The 15,170-nt window shown below is 37.2% G+C and overlaps 1 protein-coding gene across 4 annotated transcripts in view; it reads left to right on the top strand.

Annotated features, from left to right (window-relative positions):
* TLN2 (talin 2) overlaps positions 1-15,170 on the top strand; it is a 151,939-nt gene that overhangs the window by 36,163 nt on the left and 100,606 nt on the right. For all 4 annotated transcript variants that reach the window (XM_021407155.1, XM_021407154.1, XM_021407156.1 and 1 more), the window contains exon 2: positions 6,864-6,946. The gene's annotated coding sequence lies outside the window, so the exon portion shown is untranslated. The remainder of the gene's footprint in view (positions 1-6,863; positions 6,947-15,170) is intronic.

The raw sequence follows: 15,170 nt of genomic DNA, 5'->3' as shown, positions 1-15,170 counted from the left end.
TCATTATCTGTCCTTTTCATTTACCACAAATCACATTATTGGAAAAAAGTTTATTTCCGTTTTTAAAAGGCTGCATTCTAGCAAACTCCTTGCAGACGTTCTGAGCCTGGCTTACGTTAAGTGGTTGATCATTGCCAGACTCCAAACATTTTGGAAGGCGAAAGTTGTTTACATCATGAGGGAAGTATAGGTGAGTTTGACATGTGGCACCGACCTAATGCGTGTCTTCTCAGGAGGGCAGTAAAGCATGACTGCCTTATATTTCACGTTACTCTGGTGAATCAGTCAAGTCAGACTTGCTTTCTGTCATCAAAGGAAGGCATTGCAATTTGATGCCAGGATGACGTGCTGTTCTGGGGACGTGCATTTCAAAGAACTTAACAGCCGTGACTGAATGTATTTGCTGTAGCTTTTTCTATAGTAATAATAATAAAGTGGAAGTAAGTTAGCATTTCTAGTTTGGTAAACCTTCTTTGCTCCCCAACTCCCACAGACATAACTGAACACATTAAACAAGATTTTCTCTTCCTAGCAGGCAACAGAACTAGAGCTTGTTATGTAGAGGGTTCAAATGACAATTCTGAATAAAGTTTGGGGAATAGAAGCTTCGTTAATGGAGAACTTCCTGCTACTCCTGAGGAGCTCTGATCAGGAGGAAAGTAGTACTTGACGGACAAAAACTTAAAGTTGGTGAAAGCACAGGGCGTTTCTCTTGTATTTATTGCAGAAATAAGTTCAGCCTCATCATGTAAGAGATTTGAGATTTACATAATCTTGAAAATGCATCAGAGTATCATTGGCTTTAAATGGTCACAACAGGCAATTTCTTTAACGTTGTATACAAACATACCTTGAGAAGAAATTAATAACATATTTACCTTTTGTGTTGCAAAATTTACCTGTCATGCCTTTTCAGACCTCCTCAAGCTATCCCATGTTTCTAGGATGTGGTAAAGTCTGACAAGTTTTTAAAACTCAAAACAATGGTTAAGACCTGTTAGAGTGAAGCAGTAGTAGGAGCCTCTAAGGTTGAGAGCTGGCTTTTAGCAGATGATTGAGAGGCTGCGTTGCCACCACCTGTGAGGTATATAGGAAGAAAATCAGTTTTGAATACTTTAGCACACACTGAAGCACCATTTTCATAAACTTTATATTGTTAGAGTTATTTTAGTTAACAATGTTAAGGGAAGAATTGTATTTGAGAGTATAACTTCAGTTGAGGAATAGTAAAAATTGCCTATATGCTGAATACATTTTTCCAGTCGCTGATTTCTCACCATTTATGAGATATCCGATGCAGCTGTTGACTACACAGTATTAAAAAAGAATGTTTGTTTGTAATGGTTATTTTGACCAGATAATCTAATGTGAGTTACAGATGTTAGGCAAAAAGACCCAGAAATGTTTGATGGTTTTAGTAAATGCAGTGAAGTGTAAGATGTTGATTAAACTAGAATATATAACAAATAATACACTGACAATATACACTAAATATAACGCTAAACAAAATAACACTGTAGTGTTAGTTAACAGAAATTGGCTGTCGCGGTTAAATGACTATTCAAACTTAACACAAACTCAACACACACCTTAATAGCACCACTTGATTTACAAAAAACAAAGCATGGTTAATGTGTTTGAAATTCAAATAGGTGAATAAAAACTCCGAAATTCAAGGTGAGGAGTTTTCTGATTTTCCTGATAACCTTGGATTAGCTAGTTTTGTCTACACTGGTAAGGTACAAACTCAGATTCCTGAAGATGCTAGGGCTGTGTCTCTGTTCAGTGAGCTTAAATATTCACAAGCATCTCCCATTTCAGTCTGTTGTTGGTTACTTTTCTTCATTGATGACTTCGGTATGTCTGACCTGCTCAGGAACCCAAAAAGAGTGAAAATACCATGATGTGATTTCATTCCTTGTGAGAGATTCCATGCTTGAACCGGACTAGTTTCCTAAGATAAGTCCATATATATATTTCTAGAAAATTAAATCCTTTTCTAAATACTTTGGCTTGCTTTTGCTATTCATATTCTAAATTTGTGTTTACATAAACTTTTCATCTCTTCTGTCTTCCAAGACTGAAATGTTCCTCTGTTTACAGGCAGAAAATTACAGAGAAAAGCCCTATGTTGAAAGAGGAAATGCCACCTTTATTTTCTGTTGTGTTCTTCAGTCAGTGACAGTTTATTACATAAACTGGGATGGGGGAAAAATCTGAGTGGCCTTTTGGCTAGGGGAGACGCAGCAATCTGTATTTGCACAAGCAGTAATTTCTCAAATCTGAAATGTAAATGATAGATCATGTGTTTTAGAATGGGTGGCAAGGTAAGGACTAATACCGAATATTGGCTTGTTCTGTGTTTCTGTCTTTAATGTCTCCCATGATGCTTTGCTAGAGGGGAGAAAAGGTTAATTAAAACTGATGTTGTATTCTAAAGGTACCTTTCATGTGTCAGTTTACACTATTAAAAGCTGATTTATCTGCGGCAGCTCTTTTGGAGTGCAGGGTGCTTATTGGTCACTTCTCTTCCTTTTTTGCTTGCTTTATTTTTCATGAACAGTGAGTATAGTGGCAAAGCACGTGGGTCTTTTCTGTCACTGAGCAAGTAACTTAATGAAACTAAATGGGATGTTGTTGGATTTATATATACTCTTCTGCTTACCTTTTGCAACTGGAGCATCTTTCTAGCTTCAAAGTAGTGCAACATCTAAAACTTGAAAAGTTGGTTATTGAAATGTGGCTTCAGGCATAAAGGAAAGTCTAGTCTCATAATTTAATAATTTCCGTGTATTATCCAGAGTAGAACACTAACGGCTGTGGTATGATTGCTCAGCTTTTCATGGTTACTATTGTTATGGGACCTTAGAGGACCATTTATATAAAACATTCAAAGCTTTATCTTAACTCCCTTTGGTAGTGAACTGTTAACCAGATTAAAAATGAGCACAAACCACTTAGGAAAGTTTTTAAATGAGAGCTTCTTCAAGTAGTTGCAGGCTAGGATCTTTGTGAGACTCTGAATAATTGCTCTTAGTGCATGGAAGTCTGTGACCATCATTCTCAGGGGGAGTTTCTGTGGTGGTCTCTTGGCATGCATATACCTGCATACACTGGATCAGTCTGGGGAAGTAATACGGCAGCGGCGGTCAGAAATCAGGGGTATCCAGTGGGTCATTCTGAGGCAGTCTGCCCTCAGGAAATGAAAGTGTAGGCATAACCATGGCTAGCCTGTGGGTATAGCAAAACCTGCATAGATGTAGAGAAAATATGCAAACAGAAACAACATAGCATGAGAGGGGGCTGGAATTCACCTTTACAGTCTCAGTGAGCTGCCAATGCAAACACTACTGAAGTAAAATCCAGTAGCACTAAGAATTTTGGGGATGCAGACTACCTGAACTATCTATGAGGGGCACAGTCGTATGAGGGCAGCTCCTAAGTAATGCCTCCTATTTTATTACGTTGGCCAACATCAGAGGCACATGAAAGTGGTATGGCAGTAGAGGTTGAACCTTCCTGCCAGTATTTCAATACATTTTGTTGCTGTGGGACACATGGCAGCAGAGGGGCACTCTGACAGAATGGCATCTGACATGGAAGTGCGGATGAAGCAAATAAGTGTCACTGGATTCCTCCAGGCAGAAAAAATGGCACCACTGACGTTCATTGACGCTTGCTGAACGTGTACAGAGACCAAGCAGTGGATGTGAGCACCGTGAGGCGGTGGGCGGTGCATTTCAGCAGTGACAACAGTGGCAGTGTGTCATCTCTTCTGGTGCAGATTTTTATGAGTGCAGTGTACAGGCTCTTGTTCATTGCTGATGAAAATGCACAGCTAATAGTTATGACTGTGTTGAAAAAATGGTGCTTTTGTAGCTGATAATTTGCTCTATCAAACAGTATTATTGTGCTCATTGTATCTGTTGTCATTTCCACAGAAATAAATAGGAAGCATTACTTTTGGAGCAACAGTGTGGGGTTCTGGAATGGAATTGGGACATCACACTTTCCCTTTCTGCTTTTCTCAATATTCTTTTTTTTCTGCAAATAACATTACTAGCAATAGAGTGGGGAGGAGTTAGACTTGGAATGCTCACCCTCATTGAATTTTGTGTAAACTTGTGGAGTTAGGTGCTTTACGAACTCATTGCCCCACTCTGCGACAGGCTAAGAATGCTGGTGGGTGAGCTCGCAGTGTTAGCAAGCGCCGGGTTCCGGGCAGCTCATTTGCTGACTGGGCTTCTGGGCGGTTGAGTTTCATTTCTGGCTGCATTCCAAGTGAAGACAATAGAATGTATAAGCAGTGATTAATCATTTTAGGCTGTTTAGTTACAATTGTCACTTGGCAAGGTTCTTTAAAAAATGTGCATGGTATCTTCAGCAGCAACTGACCCACTTGAAAAATTAACATTCTTCCCACAGTCACGTTTGTTCAAGCTGGCCTTAAAATGGAACACTGGATAAACAATTTATGTTTCTTTAAGACTCTACAATGTTAATTCTCTTTTCTTCTGTTAAATATTCATATAATTGAATCTCATGTTTTAAATGAAGTTGTAATTTTGAAACATGGTATTGTAATCATTAGATTGCTCTGATAATATGTGCAAATGCGGTGTTGTGTTCCTTCTATTCTTGTAAAACATTTGAGGGCAGTTCATTCATCTTCTTCCTGCATAGTCACATTTGGGGTTAACATTGGATAGACTTCCCTGACAAACTAGAGAAAAATCTATTTCTAGTTCTGTCAGAGCAGGAAAACTATAATTCTGTTTTCAGTTTATAACTTTAAAACAAGAGACTGTTTTTCTTTAGCAACGGAAATAAATTCTGTTATAGAACTGAACCTGAAAAGAGCAAGTTTCAAAGCAGCTTCCCAGCGCTGATGAATGAACAGCTTGTACTGAAGTGGAAAATTTGTTTGGGGGACAGGTGTAACTAGAAAGCAGCAATACTCAGATTCATTTCCCTGCTACCTCAGCTGTCGTTGTCCCATAAATGTGATACATTCGTTTGACACTGGATTTTGATTTCCACAATTGAGGAAGACTCTCTGTAGGTGAGATGCCTCCAACCTGATGTTTGGTGCTCTCACAGCCCCACAACAGAGAACTGAAGATGAAGAAAGGTAGAAATGTTGAAAGTAATTGAAATACTTTAGAATCACATTTAAACCAAATTAAAAAAAAAAAAAAAAAAAAAGTATGTGCAAGTTTGGAAAAGTAAAAAGTGGTTTCCAGATAATAGAGTGGCTAGCAAATTGATGGGCTGTACTGAACAGGACTCTGACATCTTAGAGTAATAAATAAATAATTGCCTTCCATTGAATTCTTTGCACAATGACATAGCTACACATGGGAAGGCATTAGATACTCAGACATTGTCTGCACTGAACTTGCTTTTATCTTGGCCTTAAATATTAGCAGAAAAATCCTCGTGGTGCTCACCAGTGGCATGCCTTATAATTCAGTGTACATGCTGGCTTCTGTGTGGATGATCCTTTGGATGCTGAAATATCCTAATGCAGACTGTATTTACTCTGAGCTGGCCTACAGTTACAAGCTGTTTGGCAATACAGTTAAGGTTACTTAAAAGTCCATGGGAAGGTAAACAAAGAAGCACCTTTCTAACCAGACTTGCCAAGGAAAATACATCAAATTTATTTGGTTGTTTAAATGCTACAGGTATTCTTTTGTTGCCATGGACTTTTGTACAGACATGTAACTTTATTCATGGTCTTTCTAAGTGAATATGTAAATTAGTTTCAAATTTGGATAGCTGCTCCAAGAGATCTAAAAGTGAGGATGAAACCCTTCTGTGACTGCAATCTGGATGCATGGAACATACACAAGACATTTCCAGCAGAAAGCTTTAGGTTATTGAATCATAGAATGGCTTGGGTTGGAAGGAACCTCAAGGATCATCAAGTTCCAACCCCTCTGCCGCAGGCAGGGTTGCCAGCCTCTAGATCAAGTAGTAGATCAAGTTGCCCAGGGCCCCATCCAACCTGGCTTTTTATTTCTTGAAACATATTGCTTTGCCTGGAAAAATGACCAGACAATTTTGAAATTGTTGACGTAGCTAGAAGGTATTGTTGATTTCATAATGTTGCATGGAAAAAAAAAAGGATAAATCACAATTTATTTTGATGTTCCAACTGATTTGCTCATCTGCATGAGATGAGTATTGAAATTTCATATTAAATTAGGTTTTGTTTGAATTAAAAACAAAGAACAAACTCCCCAAAGCCTCGGAACAGAGGAATGCAAAGCCTAAAACCAGCCCAATAACAAAGCTCACCTCCCCAGACAGCCAAAACTTTGAAATAGATATATTTTTTTCCCTTTTTCTTTTCAAAAAAAGACAGAAACTTTAACTCTGTTTTTCTGCAATCATACTCTCAGAATGAAAAGCACTGTGAAGGGAAGTAGCCCAGAGAGGATTTTGTTTAGCTATTTACTACACTGTGGTACTTCACAAAGAGACTTTAAGCCATAGAAAAGCAGTGCTATTGCAAAATAGTGCTCTGTGAGAGTCTGTGATTGCTTTATTTATGTTAACACCTAGGCTTGTGCTACAAGGTTTTTGTCAAGTGACTAGACAATTTTGAGGTGTTTACCTCTATAAACTTAGATCTCATTTATAATGAACTTTTAATGTGAGTAATTTGGAAGCATAGGTTGAATTGGATTATCCTAGGCTATTTTCTTTGGCAGTGCATATTCCAATTCTAAAAGAGAAAAGGAAACTCATAGTTTCCTGAGTTGCTTCCTTTTCCATGTGCTGGCAGAAAGTACTTTAAATCTAGAAATGAATGGACTGGGGATAAGAAAGTAACTTGTTTGTTTCCTGTGTTACAGACCTGGTTACTGGAAGCATCCTGCATGGTCTAGCAGTACATTGAGACGGCCTTATTTTCTATGAAATGAAGTTTTATTTTGAGGTAAGGTTCTGCTTACTTTTACCTTTTTTAATGCAGTATGACAGAGAATAATTACAGTAATTAAAAACCTTTATCTGCTGCCTGTATATATTGGTATAGTAATTTCTTTAGAAATGTATGAAATATATACAGCTGTGGATGTATTTGTGAAGAGAAGTCAAGGTGAAAATTAAATGTGATGCATGAATATTGAAGCTCCAAGTAAACACTGTGAATAACAGCCAGGAGACTAACCTGACCATTACATCTTCTGACTATTTTTAAACAGTTTCCAGGGAGACTGGAGGATAATACAAAATAAATGAGTTCTCGAAGCCTTAGAAAGGAGGGCTGTGCCTTTCACTGGTATGAGAACAAATAGCTGAGGTGATGACTTGGTTTCATTTTAATATATGTAAGAGAAGTAACAGGAAAAAAAAAAGAAAAATCATTTATAGACTAAACAGATGCATTATTTCTATACTATAATGCTTTGAGAAGTGAAGACTGAAGTGGTAAGCCTGGCTTCAGACGAAGTGTTAAATCATAACTCTGGTTTCTTAATCTGTTGGAGTAATTTTGACCTTGTGCACATTATTGTTTTAAATGTGTCCCTGGCTCTGACTCCTCATTTGGAAATGGTGCTTGTAATACTGAAAGATTGCTAATGGAATTTTGTCCTGCTGTTCTCCGTATTTAAAAATACAGTGAACTTTTAAAATAGCCTGTAAATAACGCAACATTTCAGTTTATATCAGCTATGTCTAAGGACAAGGTTAAATGAAGTAAAATCAAGAGTAAATAGTTGCTTAAGCTACTGATTTCATTTTATTTGTAACTCTTAAGGCTAGCAACTCTGCTTTGTTCTTGATATTTTATAGTTGGAGGCAAGTATTTATGGGGAATTCTTATAATAGACTGCCAGAAAGAACACTGTAACTAGTGTATATTTATGAATTATCACTGCATTCAGTCCTCTTTTGCAGTGCCAATGTTTTCCTCATTTCAGTGATACTGTTATTAAATCCTTGTTATCAAGTGTGATGTGAAATAGAGTGGCTAAAGATCTTAATTAGCTTTTGATTTAAGAAACTATTTTTTTTTAAAAATCTCTTACATCAGTCAGGCTGATTATGTCTGGCTGTGTAACTGACTGAATGAACTGGTCAGGCAAAACATAAATCTGAACCTAAAGCTTGTCTAGGCTATATCCTTTCCAGTATATGGAGATCAGTGAACATAGAATCATAGAATCGCTCAGGTTGGAAAAGAGCTTCAAGATCATCAAGTCCAACCACAACCTAACCGTACTACCCTAACTCTAACCCACCGCTAAATCATGTCCCTGAGCACCACATCCAAACGGTTTTCAAACGCATTCAGGGATAGTGACTCAACCACCTCCCTGGGGAGCCTGTTCCAGTGCTCAACAACCCTTTCTGTCAAGAAGTTTTTCCTGATATCCAACCTAAACCTCCCCTGGCACAACTTGAGGCCATTTCCCCTTGTCCTGTCACCAGTGAGAAGAGACCGACCCCACTCTCACTGCAATCACCTTTAAGGTATTTGAAGAGAGCAATATGTATGAAGTCTGGAAATAGAATGTTAATGATTCTGTTCAATTCTGACCTAAAATAATATTTCATTAGTAGAAGGAAGTAAGCATTGTCACTAGTGGAATCGCTGCTGGAGAAGAGTTTGAATAATAAGAAACATTTCAAGTTACTCTAGCATGCATGTGCTGGATTAGAGGAGAACAAAAGATAAAAATCTCCGGAAATTTTCTTAATCAGATTTAATGTTATGTGTTTGTCATTGCACAAATTCCATTCTTTAGATTTTTCAAGTGTTAATGATAGAAAATGTTTACTTGGAATTTACTTAAGGAATCTATTTTTTTCCTGTCTTCCATGATTCAGTGGGTTATTTTTTTTTTTCTGAATCAAGGTACTAACACAAGAGAAACGTGATGCATGAGAAAACTGACCCTTATGTGGCTTTCCTCTGATTCCCACCTAAATAGCCAGTAAGAAAGAAGTCTTTGAGGGGCATCTCTGAGGTGGCCGAACTGAAAGCTGTTGAAGGTTGATAGTAAGTGAGGCAAGTGGAGGCCCAAACTAGAATCCTGTGTGTTTTGACTGGAAATAAGGAAATGATACCTGTAGTTGTAGACTGGATCACAGGTTGATTTCACATTTGTTGCTGAAAATAATTGATAGAAACAGTGACAGTGACGGTTTATTTTTCCCTCCTGTGCTTGGAAAATAACCTTGCTTTTTTGTGGTAGCCTTTTTATTGCCCTCTGGTCTTTTTGTGTACATCACAAAGAGTGGTGTCTTACGTTTTCTAGGTGGCTGAATGTAGTGTAGAATATTGGAATGAAACAGAAATGATGTGTAACTGTCAGCTGCTTCTCCAAGATAATGTTGATTCTGTTGTGGTCCTCTTTGAAATGACATAAGGGAGGTCCTGGTAGGAGATTTTATTCTGGCTTAAGGAACCAAGTTTCCTGGAGAGATCTATTCTCTATGTAGAGAATGTACTCTGTAATCTTCTTGGATAGTGGACTTTAGATGGCAATGCTAGCTAGATTTCAGCATCTTAATATGAACTTGTGCCCGTGTCAAAAGCACTGGCCTGTCTAATATATTTTCAATAGTCTGTACAAGTGTTTTTTTCATAACACTTTCATACATATATAAATGTATACTTACATATTTACGTATGTACAGAGTATGCGTTCTTACATATAATACTTATATAACATTTTTCATTTTAAGAATGAGTTGATAGTTATGAGGCGTAAGATTCATCCAGTGTTCCATGTACATCTTGAAATAGGCCTTGCTAAGAAAAATAATATGTGAATTCGGGCTCAACCATCTGAAGAATCTGCTAATTTGACCATGAACTTTTAAGTAAGATCACTGCCAGGGTCTCCTTATGAGCACATTTGATGAAGGAACAGGTTTGACCTGAGATTAGCACATAGTTGACCATGTATTAGACTAATTATAACCTACTTGATTTGCACACTGTTAAGCCCTTGCAATATTTTAAGTTCTTTTCTTTTTTATCCCTGCAGTAGTGGCTGCTTTGGAGTTCCATCCTCGTTTCTTCAGAGATTTAGGCTCTCCTCAACCTTAAACCAGTTTCATAAATTTTCATAGAGATTACACCATTCTGTAATGTTCTCATCTCCTTTTCCATTAGTTGTGAGCTTCTTACCTTTGGACATACTCTTAAAGCTGGAAATAAATGAATGCCAGGTTGCTTGCTTGAACCAGTCACTGAAGAATGTTAGACTTCACATGTGTCTCTGCTTTTCTATTTTGTGGCTTCTTGATTTTTTTCATGATGCTATTCTGTGATTTTCATTAAAAAAGAAGAGAGGGCGAGACTGAATTGTTACCAGGAAGGCTGTAACTGTGTCTTTTTCCTGGTTTGGGGGGATGAATTTTCCTAGATTTTCAGGATTCTTTCCTCATTGAGTGAAGCAGTCAGATCTTGTCCAGTTTTAATAGCTTTCATTGTCAGCTTGTATCTATTGTCCTTTCATGTGCAACAATTCTTCAGAGGTGTTTGAATCCTTACAAATGTGTTAGAGCTGAAATATAAAATGACGGTATCTTGTTGGAGTAACATGTGGCCTTGTAAAGTCCGAAAATCTACCAGATTGAATTTAGCTAGCATACAGGAATCCTTCTGAACACTTCAAAAATGTTCATTTCATAGGTGCAGGCATGCTGCCCTTGCTCAGCTTTTCTGTTTTCATTCGTGTCGATGTTTCTGGTAGTAACTGAGCCTTCTACTGTCTGTAGCGTATAGGTCTTGTTCCTTTACTGTTGCTCTTCCTTCTGGTTCTCTGTGTTTCATACTCGGAGTTTTCTTTTTTAGTCCTTCCCTGTTTTTTGTTTGTTTGTTTTCTGTTGAAAGGCTAGCGATTTTTTTTTTTAATCTGAATTGTTTTGTAATCAGAACAGAGGGAAGACTGATGTTTCAACCAGAAACCTGGTGTTTAAAAAATTATTACAGCTGGCTTTCAGCCTCTGTGATAGCCTGAAATGTTTAAGTATAAGGACACTGTTTTTTTCTCCTTTCCTCCTACCCTCTATTCATTTGCTAGCATCAGTAAATGAAAAGAGTATGCACTAAGCTTATTCAAGCTTGCTGCAATACTATCTGAAAATCCATTGGTATTCTAGATACTGCAAACTATGGTTGGTAAACACATTTACAGTAAATTTGAAGGAGGTGATGGAGGTTGTAAGAGTGGGAAAATCTTTTTTTCTGGTAGGTTTTTCAAATGTGTTAGGAGAAGATTACATGATCTACTGTTGTTCAGGTTGGCATGTTTTATGAATGCATTGTTTGACTGGTAGATGGTGTGTCAGCTGTTGTATCTACTTGACTTGTCAAGATGAAATGGAAGTATCACTGTTATATATGACTACTTTTGTCGGAAGGGATGCATGTTGGATTATCATTGCTGTCTTCGCAATATTTTGTTGTGATTTTTTAATTGGTTTTCTGTAAACTTTATGACATGAACATTGTTAAAACTGATAATTTATACAGAAATGGTGGTAACTGTATATTGATTCCATGTTGTGATGCTCATGAGAAAAAAGTGACTGAGTATTATTACAGGAAATGGAATCAAGAGTATTTAAAAGGTAGAAACATAAATGAATTATTAATAAGTTAGGTTCAAGTAGCAATAGGCTTAATTTTGAATTTTCCAATAAATATCCCAAGGCAGAAAAAAGTATTCTAAAGACTCATTTGATTAAATTGGCAGCATAACTTCCATACTCTGTGCTGTCTTCCCTCAAATTCTTCTGATTTCTGACTTAATTACATGGAATACTAATTACTAGATTGCACTTAATTCATCCAAATAACACTCTATGTGTTTACTGTTTTTTTTTTTCTGCCTCACTTCCTGTTTTAGTGACTCTTCAGATTGTATTAACTGATTGTTGGGATAAATTGATCAAAATTTACAGAAAGTCACTTTGGTGCCTCTTAAGTGCAGCATTTCAGTTCAGCGAGAACAGAGAACTATTCCATATGCAGCCCATCACAGGATTCAGTTTTTATTTTCTGTATAGCACAGCTGCTTCTGAATGCTTGTCTCCCAAATCCAAACGTGGGTGATGGTGCTGATCAAAATGTTCAATGTGAGTTTATTTCTGTGACTTCAGAAGCTAAATGGGTTTTATTTAGTAGTTCAGCTTCCGTAACTGAGTGAGAAACGTTACTGACAGAGCTTGTTAGAAACCAGAGCAGACCATTATTTGCTGTCAGTTTTTTTAAGATAGGTAATAGTGGAGTATATACGAAGTAACTGCTGACTGCCACTGTTCTAGAAAAGAAAATGAATGCAAAGCTCAAAGGTGACAGATATCAAGTGACATTTAGAAGCACAGGAGGAAAGCAATAGCTGAGTCCTTACATGATTTACAATAACATTTTGTCTTTGCAATGCTGTTTCTGTACCAAAAGAAGAAGATTCCTTGTTTGTTTGTTTTTCTTTCAAACGGGCAAAGTGTGCAAAATGCATAACATTCTAAATTGTGCCCTCATTCCACTTGAAAAAAAATGAAGATATGTGGAATAATATTTAGACCACATTAGATGAATCCAGTAGGTCACATCCTAGCTGTGTCATTTAATGACTCTATTAACAAGTCTGACAAGTTGGTTTATCACATTCTACTTAGGGGCAGTTGTCAAGAAGTGGCAGACATAGCCAGAATTTTGACTTCTTTGAATTAATTCAGTAAAACAAAGCATTGAAGTGAGTATGTTCAAAGGTTGTAAAACCAGACATAAAAACTGTTGTTCAAAATTTCATAGCATTTCCACAGTTGAAAATGAAGTGAATATGCAGAATTCTGCAAGCCTGGATTTAACAGCCCACTTGGTAGTTTGACCTATTACCATTGTCAATGTGATTTAGAATATGTGGATGAAATGCTTGAAACAATTAAATCTGCTCCTGTGGAAGATCAGTTTTGTATTGCTTTAATTCTTCCACAGAGAAAGAAATAATATTAATTTATTCTATCCTATTTAATTCACTTATGTGCTTTTTAAATTCCCAGAAATATATACAAAATCGATTAAATATGTATCTGACTTCAAACAAGTTGTAGCTCTTGTTATGAATCTAGATTAATGCTTCAAGCAGATTGTTGGGTTTTTTTTTCCCCGCTTTAAGAATAAGTGCATACATCAGTATCTCGATACTGCATAAGTTATACTGTTGGAACCTGTGAATATCTTTACTGTCCTACCAAGGGAGCCTTAAAAGGTCTCACGCCTAAAGGGGAAGCAGTGCATTTGGAGAGGAACCTTGCAGAAAGATGCTACTTCACCTCTTCTGACTTGTACAAAACTTGTAGTCTCCAATTTCAACTTTCTTCTGTGCTGTCCTGGCCAAATAGGAACAAGAGCCTGGAGGGCCTTTTCAAAGAGTTTAGTTGTTGACTGCTGTGTCAGAGGCTTCTACTCATGAGACTAATGAGTTCCACATTAGAGCTTGTTTTCGTCAAGCTCTTATCTTCTGTTATCCAAAAGCTATTTTGGCTCGTTCACAACAATGGTACTCCTCTCATGATACCCTGTAATTCACATTTTATTTTGAAGGTACGTTAATATAAGTTTGCAAGTCTGTCTTTTGACTTGAAAAGCAAACTGTAGTTGAATTGATAATAAAATGATTGTCCTATAAATAACACTTAGATTCAAATATTTTGGTCTCTTGCATAATTTTGCTTGAAGGAACTTCCTTGTACTGAGGAAAATAGCTGATGCTTCTGTATAACTGTGTGAACTGAAAAAGGCATGATTGGTGCCTGCTAATGATTAAAGGCTACTTTTACAGTAGCTTCCTAAGCTTGCCCTTGTTCACCTTTAGTTTACTGTTTTTCAAGTTACCTGCTTTTAAGATTTAGTATTGCACATTGCACATAAACACTGTGAAATTTTGCTGAGATTCTTGGAGGATGTAAGTGTAACCTTGCTTATCAGAACGTGTGGTGTGTATATATAGGCCTTGTGGTCTTTTCTTAGAGGTGGAGATGTGTAAGAGGCCTTGCATTTAATTGTCCATGCACATTTTACAAGCATAGAATAAAGAGTGTTCTGTCGAATAGCATTAAGTTACTTTTATTTTAAGTGATGGAAGGAAGGCCAGTAGTTATTTTGTTTGCTTACTTAAACACTTCTGACTAGCCACCCCAGACAGCGCACAGTGCCTGAGACTTTGTCTGCTTTTGAACACTTCTAAGGCTGATACCTTTGTACTCGTAGAACAAAAGTTAATGTTTACTGCCATTCCCCTTATCTTTTAGCTAATTTGAGGAAAACTGGGACATTTTTATTTCTGGCTGCCAGAAGAGTGCATACAGATCCCTTCTGAATTTACCAATGAAACACTAATTGGACTTTGAGTTCAGCATACACGCATATGATATTTGGATATAAGTGGTAATTCTCCCTGAAGCACCTCTCTACAGTGTTCTCAGGGGAATGTCAAAGCACAACCGCAATATATCAATCAGGTGCTATACAGTGATCTTCCAGAAAATCTGCCTAATGTACTATGAAAATTAATAGGACCTTTGAGAGCAGTTGGTGAAGTGTGATCTTTTACAGGATAAGTACAAAAGATGACAACAGTAGCGTTGAGCAAACTGGTTGAAGTACCATTGAGTTTGTAGTAAAGCATGTATTGTTAATCTTAATGCCTGCACAACCATCTTCCTTCCTGCCCTGTGGTCCTGTCATTGATTGTGAAAGATGACACTTTGATTTGCGTTAATAATTTTGGAAATAAGAAATGTAGTTAATATTACGATAAGGTTTGTGGTTTTGAGTACTTTTTGCTTAAGATCTTGTCAGGTACCAGCCCACTGAGGAAATGTTTGGTGTGTTGCAGTAGAATTAGATGTTCAGCTGTCATGAACAGTTGAAAAGGTAACATGTCCTGTTTTTCTGGTGCCTTGTGCCAGCAGGGCAGTGATGAGGGTACTAAGATGAATGGAGAACTTCTGACCCACTGGATTTTCTTAGAAAGTTACTCTAGTATAAAAATGCATAGCTTTACCCATACTAACATGTATAAATGTAGGCTTTTAGGTTGAGTCTCTTGACCTAGATATGTGTTTGCTCAAGCTTAAATGATTGAGTTAAGGAACATCTACAGGAAGACAGATCTCTGCAGAATCATAGCAGA

Source organism: Numida meleagris, chromosome 9 (genome assembly GCF_002078875.1).
Source record: "Numida meleagris isolate 19003 breed g44 Domestic line chromosome 9, NumMel1.0, whole genome shotgun sequence".
NCBI lineage: Eukaryota > Metazoa > Chordata > Aves > Galliformes > Numididae > Numida > Numida meleagris.
Note: the sequence above shows the minus strand (reverse complement) of the source record. Positions and strands in the feature narration are given on the sequence as shown.